Source organism: Peromyscus eremicus, chromosome 1, assembly GCF_949786415.1.
Source record: "Peromyscus eremicus chromosome 1, PerEre_H2_v1, whole genome shotgun sequence".
NCBI classification, from domain to species: domain Eukaryota; kingdom Metazoa; phylum Chordata; class Mammalia; order Rodentia; family Cricetidae; genus Peromyscus; species Peromyscus eremicus.
The window spans coordinates 195,879,623-195,889,964 of NC_081416.1; the positions used below are offsets into that span (position 1 = coordinate 195,879,623).

At 39.6% G+C, this 10,342-nt stretch overlaps 1 pseudogene; it reads right to left on the reverse strand.

The window, feature by feature from the left end:
• Nucleotides 1-951: 951 nt before the first annotated feature.
• On the reverse strand, nucleotides 952-9,925 carry LOC131895022 (ankyrin repeat domain-containing protein 7-like; annotated as a pseudogene).
• Nucleotides 9,926-10,342: the final 417 nt, after the last annotated feature.

Sequence of the window (10,342 nt, forward strand, 5' to 3'; positions counted from 1 at the left end):
CAGAAAATTGCATTGTTAAATGAACGATATAAGTACAATTAGAAATATACATATAGCATTTTCTAACAATATCAATTTCAATATATATAATTTGTATACAATATAAAACAATCCAATCCAATGTAAAGTTTTTAAAACTAGTAATTGTCTTTTTCTTCTTCTTTCTTTCTCTCTTTTTTTTAAAAAAATAAGAACCTTAAATCTAATCTGCTTAGTCTTTTTCCTAACCCTTGACAACAACTTGTAACCAACCCCCCTAAACAATGAAAATTATCGCAGACCCAAAACCCATAAAAAGACCAAAAAACCACCCGCCCCACACCAACTCTTTGGGAATGTGGGCGTTGTATCCTTAAAATTGCTTCCTGCTGGGTATGGGCAAAGTTATCTTTATCCTGAAAGAAAAATTTTAGGTTAATTGTCAAGTTCTAGGAAAGGTAACTATATCCTTCATTATCCAGTCTGTGTATAATGCCAAAGTTCAGGGTTTATTTCAAGTCCTTATTCAAGTAGTCTTTGAGACTGGATCATCTCATCTAGTCATCTCAAAATTGCTCTGAGCACCTTGTAGTTCAAAGCTGATCTGTAGATGATGTTTGTCAGCTTAGTGATGTTATTATTGTCCATGTGGAATTGTTGTTGTTGTGGGGCCCCAACTTCTTCCTGGAGACTTCAGTTGATGTTAGGCCTGGCCGTGAATTCCTGCAGAAAACTGATAAGAGACTCGAACACAAAGACATATATATGCAGCTAATTGAAGCCTTTTTTCTAGAATTAATTAGTACTCTATATGACCATTCATATCTTAACAAAGTTTAAAATGTATATCTATCTATCTATCTATCTATCTATCTATCTATCTATTAATCTTGTAAGTTTTGATATAAAATTTATACTTTAAGAAAAGTTTAAAGAATCAGAATAGAATCAAAGAGTTGAGATTAGTAATAGAATAGTCCCTTAATTAATTTGGCTTTTCTCCTGTCTCATAGCAGAAGATGGCTCTTTTATTCTGGCATGATACAGGGAGTTTGCATTTTCCTTTTAACAACATCCTTGAGTTTAAAGAAGGAGAGAGCCATTCTCCAACTCCAAAGTCAGCTTTAAATTTTAATTGAACTGGGACTATTAGAAGACCAATAGTGTTAAATCTTTAGAGAAAAGCAGAAACAAACATTTAGGAAGACATAAAATTTTTTAGATAATATATACCCATACGCCATTTCACTCTGCTTCCTGGGATAGATGATTTGTCCCTTTTCTTCAGTTGTCTTATTTGTCCAGTGTTCTTCAGATTCCTTAACCTTCATTCTCCTAAAAGACAAAAACAAAAACTTTCCCCAAGACTAATTTTGGGGATGTTCCTTTTTGGCAAGTTATTATCTGATTAAATGAAAAGACATGTGTTACTGGTATAAGTTAGTTTAAATTGGATGTTCATGTTGGTTGATGAGCTATCACCTCCTCTAATTAAGAGGTTTCTCTTGTTCAAATCGAACCTTTATCAATTTTGATGGTACCCACAACTTATCTTCTCCTGTAGAAACAAAAGCAAAACCTTGTCCCCAATGTAACACATACCCTGGTTTCCATTCTGAGGTCAGCACATCCTTAAAATATATAGGCTGACTTAATTCTGTAGTTTTTTCTATTATCCAATGTCTCTCTGCAGCTGTTGTTCCTTTCTCATTGGCATTAAGAAAATTCAAAGTTAATAGAGCATTATGCAGTCTATTTCTGGGGGTTTTTGTTACCCCTTTCTGTTTATTTAGCATATTCTTTAGAGTTCTGTTTGATCTTTCTATAACTGCTTGACCTGAAGGATTATGTGGTATACCTGTAATATGCTTTATATTGTAATAAGCAAAAAACTATTTCATTTTAACAGAGACATATGCTGAAGCATTGTCAGTTTTGATTGTGCAGGTATACCCATGATGGCCATAACTTCTAGCAAATGAGTGATTACAGAATCAGCTTTTTCAGAACTCAAAGCAGTTGCCCACTGAAATCCTGAATAAGTATTGATAGTGTGGTGTACATATTTCAGTTTTCCAAATTCTGCAAAGTGAAACACGTCCATCTGCCAGATTTCATTCCTTTGAGTACCCTTTGGGTTACATCCTGCTGGTAGTGGCGTTTGATTGTAGAAGGAACAAGTAGGAACATTTCTTTACTATTTCTTTGGCTTGTTGCCAGGTTATGGAAAAATCCTTTTTTAAACCTTTACTATTGATATGATGTTTTTTATGACATTCTGAGGCCTCCAGCACATTTCCTATTAATAACTTATCAATCTCATCATTGCCTTGTGCTAGAGGGCCTGGCAGACCAATATGGGATCGAATGTGAGTTATATATAAAGGATGACTCCTTTTCCTGATTGTATCTTGTAATTGAATAAATAGTGAAGTTAATTCTGAAGCATCAGGGATAAATTCTGCAGTCTCAATATGTAATACTACTCTTTCAGCATACTGAGAGTCAGTTACTATGTTGAGAGGTTCTGAAAAATCCATTAATACTAACAGAATAGCATATAATTCTGATTTTTGAACTGAATTACAAGGACTTTAAACCACTTTACTTAAATTTTCTGATTTGTAACCTGCCTTTCCTTGTTTGTTGGCATCTGTATAAAATGTATGAACTCCAGATATGGGCTTTTCCCGTACAATTCGAGGCAAGATCCAATCAGCTCTCTTTATAAGATCAATTCTATCGCTTTTGGGATATTTGCTGTTAATTTCTCCCAAAAAATTACTGCAAGCTCTTTGCCAAGGTTCACTTTCTGTCCATAATTTTTCAATGTCCTCCTTAGTTAAAGGTACGACAATTTCTGCTGGGTCTATTCCTGCTAATTGACAAAGTCTCAATTTTCCTTTCCAAATCAAGTCAGAGATTTTTTCCACATAAGTTTTTAATTTTTTATTTGGTTTATTTGGTAAAAATATCCATTCTAATATAATATCTTCCCTCTGCATTAATATTCCTGTAGGAGAATGCCTAGAAGGTAAAATAACCAAAATGCAATCCAGCTTTGGATCAATACGATCCATGTGCCCTTCATGTACTTTCTTTTCTACCAAGGCCAATTCTTTCTCAGCTTCAGGTGATAACTCTCTTGGACTATTTAAGTCCTTGTCACCTTCTAAGGTTTTGAACAAATTATGCAGTTCATCATTTTTTACCCCAACAATAGTTCGTAGATGAGAAATATTTCCAAATAATCTTTGAAAGTCATTAAGAGTCTGTAGTCTATCTCTCCTAATTTGCACCTTTTGGGGTCTAATTTTTTGTAGCTCTATTTTATATCCTAAATAATTAATAGAATCTCCTCTTTGTATCTTTTCAGGAGCAATTTGTAATCCCCAGCAAGGCAAAATTTTCTTTACCTCTTCAAACATTCTTTCTAAAGTATCTGCATTTGAGTCAGCTAGTAAAATATCATCCATATAATGATAAATTATAGATTTAGGAAATTTTTTACGTATCACTTCCAATGGCTGTTTTACAAAATATTGGCACAGAGTTGGGCTATTCAACATTCCCTGTGGGAGGACCCTCCATTGAAATCTTTTAACCGGTTGAGAATTATTACAAGTAGGCACTGTGAAAGCAAATCTTTCTCTGTCTTTTTCTTGTAACGGTATTGAAAAGAAACAGTCTTTTAAATCAATAACTATGAGAGGCCATCCTTTTGGTAACAGAGTAGGCAGAGGAATTCCAGATTGTAGAGAGCCCATTGGCTGAATTACTTTGTTAATTGCTCTAAGGTCTGTTACCATTCTCCATTTACCAGATTTCTTTTTAATAACAAATACAGGAGAATTCCAAGGGCTGGTTGATTCCTCAATATGCTAAGCATTGAACTGTTCTTCTACCAGCTCTTCTAAAGCCTGGAGTTTCTCTGTTGTTAAAGGCCATTGCTGGACCCATACAGGCTTGTCTGTTAACCGTTTTAAAGGTAGAGCTGTTGGTGTCTTTTGAAGATCATCAGTTGTTGTGCCCTGTTCTTGTATAATATGGATGGCTGGTGACCACTCAGAATAATGCCTTCTAATATTTCTCTCAGAAACATGTGCTAATTTATGATTTGTTTCTGAGATTGGAGGGATGTTAATCTGAGTATTCCATTGTTGCAACAAGTCTCGACTCCAGAAGTTCATAGCTATGTTAGCTACATATGGTTTCAATTTTCCTCTCTGTCCTTCTGGACCTATACACTTGAGCCATCTTGCACTCTGTTTCACCTGAGATAATGTCCCAATTCCTAACAGTTGAACGTTTACCTCCTGAAGAGGCCAAGTTGGATGCCAAAATTCTGGTGCAATTATGGTAATGTCCGCACCTGTGTCTACCAGACCAGACAACAAAACACCATTTATTTTTATCAATAATTTTGGTCTCATTAATCTTCTCATATAGCTGTTCCATTGTCAGACTGTCTAAAATTGCAAACAAAGCCCAATTTTCTTCCAATGTACACAGAAAACCCATTTTTTTTAATGTGGAAAAAATTTTTCTTTTAAATAGTTTCCTTTAAAATATCTGATATGTTAAGTGACTTACCAAGTCCTTGTAGAACAGTACCAATCCGAGGGAGTTTCAAAACAGCCACCTAGTGTCCGAGGTGTGAGTCCAGAGAGAGAGAGAGAGAGAGAGAGAGAGAGAGCAAGCAAGCATAGCCACAAGTTCTACCTAAGAGCTTGAATCCAGCCACGTGTTCCCGCTTGAGCCTAGTCAAGCCTTGGCTCTGGCTACCTTAAGCTCCAACCACGTGCGTTGGCTTTACAGGCAGGGGCCCTGTTCGGCAGGGCAGGCCTGAGTTGTTTGTAGCACTGGCTTTAAGCAAGTAGCTCAAGGTTAGTCCGGCCTGAGGCCAAGCCGACCTGGGCCTGGGCTAGGGAGCCGGCCGCCCTGGCGGGAAACCAGACCTGCTGGCCGCCCTGGCGGGAACCCGAACCTGCCGCCAAGCCAAGTTAAGCAGTTTTTAATGGATTCTTGTCACGTTGGGTGCCAAATGTTGATGTAACCAACCGTCTTATTAAATAAGAAACACAGAGCCGATTCAGAGAAGAAAGCCAAGAGGTCAGAACTAAGAGCCTTACCCTTCCTGCTTCAGCTATCCTGCTTCAGCCAAGAGAGCTCTCTGAAAAAAAGGGGCCTACTTCCTGTGTGTATGCCTTTTTATAGTCTAGCTGTTCTGCCTTCTCATTGGTTGTAAACCTAAACACGTGACTGCCTTGTCATTGCCTGTATGTACTGCCCTCCAGGTCCTTAAAGGCGTGCGCCACCACCGCTACGCACTTGCTATGGCTCTAAAACTCTGACCCCCAGGCAACTTTATTTATTAACATACAATTAAAATCACATTTCAGTACAAGTAAAATACCACCACAGGTGGTTGCTTGTTCATTTGTTTTGCTAACTTGACATAGGCTGAAGACTCCTGGAAAGAGGGATCCTTGCTTGAGAAATTGCCTCTATCAGATTGGACTGTGGGAAAGTCTGTGGAACATTTTCTTGATTGAGGCTGATGTGGGACAGTACATCTTCCTATAGGTGGTGGCACAACTGGGCAGGTAGTCCAGAGTAGTATAAAAAAGCTGAGTAAGCCATGGAAAAGCAGCACTCCCCCCATGATCTCTGCTTCAGTTCCTGCCTCTGGTTCCTAATTTGAGCTCCTGCCCTGGTTTCCCTTCACGATGGACTGGACTGTGATGTGGAATTGTAGGCCAAATAAACATTTCCTTTTCCAAGTTGGTTTTGGTCAGTATTTTATCACAGCAACAAAAAAAACAAACAAGAACAAGATCTAATCCAATTCATACCAAAACTGCTGTCCAATAGCTACCTTAATCAATGGTGTGCAGCCTTCATCATCCTGGACATCAATAATGGCCTTTTTGGATAGCAACAGTTTTACCACATCTGGATGATTGTGTGCACAGGCATAATGGAGTGATGTCCTACAAATTGAGAGGAGATTTTAGGAAATTACAGATTACCATATAAAGGCACATTCAACTCTAAATACTAGATAGCAAACTTCATTTCCTTCTAATGTAAGAGAAGTAACTGGGATTTTATTATTTACTTATTTCTCTACTCAAGTATTCATTTGCTGTGCTAGGCCATCCCATTTAAGGTAAGTGCTCTATCACAAGTTTCATCCTTCCTCAGAGTAGCCCGTCTGCATAACAGAACACCCAATAGATTTAACTCAGCTTGGATTTAAATCCTACTCTAATTGCTGTTATAAACTAGTTATATATTATTAGTATCCAGTAGGTAGGATTGCAGGCCAGTGCCACTGTGCCTATCTTGCTCTTTATTTCACATTTTAGCATCACTGACATCTCTGCCACTTATACTTCATGATATTTTATGACTATAATTGGCAATATTATATGTTATATATTAGGCTTTCTATGCGCTCTATAACTCAATTTCCCCATGCACAGGATGGGGATTCAACACTGTAGCTATCTTACATCATGCTACTGTGATGCTTCAATTCATGTCTTCAAGAGGATGGACAAGTGCTTCCGGCACCTGACAGTCAGTGTTTGGTGGATATGATAATGATTAGTCTTCCTACTGATAACAAGCACAATATTTCAATGAAGAGAAGTAACAGAATTCTACTTACTGTGAAGACACAAATTTTTTTTAAATATGTTTATAATATTTTAAAACTATATTCCCCAAGATGACCTTGAACTTGGTAATCCTCCCAGTAGGTAGGATTGTAGGTCAGTGCCACTGTGCAGACCTTACTCTTTATTTTACATTTTAGCATCGCTAAAATCTCTGCCATGATATTTTGTGACTATAATTGGCAATATTTTTAACTTTGCTACTATACAAGATAAAAGGTTATCATGCAGTCCACTATGCCTTACATTAAATGAAATATGATACAATCTACAGGCCCATGGGTGGCGCATGCCGGCAGGATTTGCTGAAGGAGGCAGAGGCAGGAGGATCCAAGTAACGGCACCAAATAAAAGGATCAATGGTGCTGGTGGTGGAGCTGATTACGTGCGGAAAAGTCATGAGCCATGGCCACAGGCCCATGGCAATTCTACAGTCCACTTGTATCTATGTAAATTTTAGCTCTTAAGACTATGAAAGGCAAACAGGTTTAAAATAGCAGTAACAACAAACAAAAATCTAAATCCTCAGTCATCAGTACTTCGAATTTTTTTCATTTTTCAATACCCAAAAGTAATGTTTCTATATTGCTGCCAACAGTGCCCATGATAATCCAGACACCAAATGGTAGCAAAGCAGGCCATTGTACTTTGCCTTGCACCCCCAGTGTGTCCATCACACCAAAATTGAGCAAATGTCTCTATAAGGAGATAACCCATTGCATCATAGTTCCCTTGCTTTGATTTTCAAAAAGCTTTAAACCAAAAGAAACTAGAGATTCAAATGAGCATGGTTCATTGTATTCAATATTTAAAGTTATAGAATGTAAGGAAAGCTGACTGGGCAGAGAAACAAAGGATTTAAGAATGAGAGAATCTTGAGAGATAGTAGAATGTGTTTGCTGTATAGTAGATAATAACTAAGTTCCATGTGGGGAATAAATGGATTGAAAGAATGGACAAATACAGTTGAAAATTCAGTGTTTTTAAAGAATGTGTTTGTTAAGCAAAGAATACTTTGAAAATATAATTTATTGTTCTATTATTTGTATAAATCTCACATTTAGAAGACTAAGTAACCACTCAGAACTACAGAGATTATCAAGAAGCATACGGGCTATGGAAAATCTACTGTTGAGTGTCCCTGGTTCCCCTTTAGAACATAGTGTGAAGTAAGAAACAGAAAAGAAGGGCTGGGGTGATTGGAAGAGCTCAGTTGGTAAAGCACTTGCCATGCAAGCCTGAGGGCCTGAGTTCAGAACCCCCAGCACCTCTACCTCTAGTAGAGATTCGGGTGAGAGAACCTGCCTCAAAAAATGAGGTGTAGGGACCACAAGGTGGTTCATCAGGTGGTGGGACCTGCCAGCAGACCTGATGGCCTGAGTTCAACCCCCAGAACCCACAATATGGCCAAACACACAACTCTCAAATATAGCTTTCTTCTGACCTTCACACACTTACCTGCAGGTGTGTGGGGTACATGTGCCCACACACACATACAATTTTTTAATAAGATGAAAATCAGTTGAGGAAGATAATGTCAACCTGTAGCCTTCACGTATATACCAACACACACACACACACACACACACACACACACACACACACACCATGTACACATAGTTCTGGTTAAAAATTTCCTTATAAGATCCCTCAGCAAACATGGGTCCCCTTGATGTAAGATTTCTTGGTGATTCTTTCTTTGGCTTAAAGTTGACATTTTATGTGAAAATTTATCTCATGTTACAATTTTCTGTGTTGTATATAACATAGTACTAAAAACATATACAGTAAGGGCTGGAGAGATGGCTTGGTGTTTACAAGCTCCAGTTTTTACTTGTAGAGGACCTGGGTTAGGTTTCTAGTACCCACGGCTGTCCGTAACTCCAGTTCCATGTAGCATGAATCTTAAAAGTTCTTATTAATAAAATCAAACCTGAGGCCAGTTATTGGGCTGAACGCTGGAAAATCAGAGAGACAGAACAGGCCACAGCTAACCTCACCTGGCCAACTTCTCGGCTGGTCTTGTTTCCTCAGACTGGAAGCCTCTGTGTCCTCATATCCGAATGGCTCTCAGCTGAACTGCTGCTAGAAGCCCGAATGCTTAACCAGCCAAAATGCTTAACCAGCCAAATGCTGCTAGTTTCTGGTCCTCCCGCCTTATAAACCTGTCTGCTTTCTACCACCACTCCCTGGGATTAAAGGCTGCTTTCTGGGACTAAAGGCGTGAGTCACCATGCCTGGCTGTTTCCAATGCAGCCTTGAACTCACAGAGATCCAGAGGGATTTCTGTCTCTGGAATGCTAGGATTAAAGGCGTGTGCTACCACTGCCTAACCTTTATGTTTAATATTGTGGCTTTTCTGTTCTCTGACCCCAGCTAAATTTATTAGGATACACAATATTTTGGGGAACACAATACCACCACAGTTCCAGGAGACCCAACACCTTCTGATGCATGTAGTGCATTGGAAATATATGCAGGCAAAACACTCATATACATAAATCTAAAAAAAAATTTTAAGTATACACATAAAAATAAAATGTATGTAGTTTCATTAGCTAAATCGCTTAAAGTGCCCAATAAAGTGCTCTAAAAGAGACAATGTAAAAGGATTTGTAAACTAACTGAAGTTCTTTGTTTTGCTTCTTTCAAAGAAAGCCTGTGAGCTGTCCTTCCAAGATGTGCTGGTCCCAGATGCCTAGAAGCCTAAAGCAGGCACAAACCCCACTGGGCTCAGTCCTGGAAGGTGTGTTTCTCCTTAGTTGGCCCTGACTGTCGCCAACAGTTCCTGTCCTTCCTGGCCCTCTCTCTTCCCCGGGCCCCATTACCTGCGCCTTGTGTCCTGTTCATTCACGTAGTGTTGGTGGCAGTCGATGAGTCGCTCTATTAAAGTCAGGTCCCCCACGCTGGCCGCCCTTTGGTGTTCCCCAACAGGGTCATACCCGATGGAGTAGAGGGGAAATTTCCGTTTTCGTTTGCGACACGAGCACCCATGACCCAGGCATGAGGGCCACAGGTGGCAGGCAGTACCAGCGAGCCCTCTTTGGGGCTTGAATAGTAAGGGCATCGTAGTCTATGTCTTCCTGCATGTTGAGCCTTAAGGCTCCGCAGGCCCTTCCTCCCCTCCCTGCCCTCCTCTTTAGCCACCCACACCCTCCCAAACTCTAAAGTAAAAAATAGAACACTGGTACACTAAAAATTTGAAATACTGTTAAAGTCTCGCCACTGACACACAGGACCGTCCTGCTAGCGCAGATCCTTGGTTCAGTGTGAGCCAAACTCTGCTTCACCCTTAGCAACACAGCTGCCCTGGCATTGTGATGCGCTGTGAGCACACAATGATGCTCAGCAGCTGTGAACCCCGTGCGCACCCCGTGCGCGCGTGCTCCGTCCATGCCCATGTCAGACTCCAGTGGCAAAAGCCTACCATGCCCAGCCCCTGTGCAAAGCACTGTCAATTGGAATTTTGGGGTAGAGCTACCTGCAGGGCCTCCAAAGCAAAACACTGGGGAATGGGTTAGTTTCTTACAGTCCTGCAGCCATGAGAAAATACCTCCCTAAGACTGGCCTGATGGAGCTAGAAAAAAATTCATCCTGATGGGGCCAACCCAGAACCAAAAGGACAAATATTGGTTTTGTTGTTGTTGTTTTTTTTGTTTTTTTTTTTTTTTTGGTCTTTC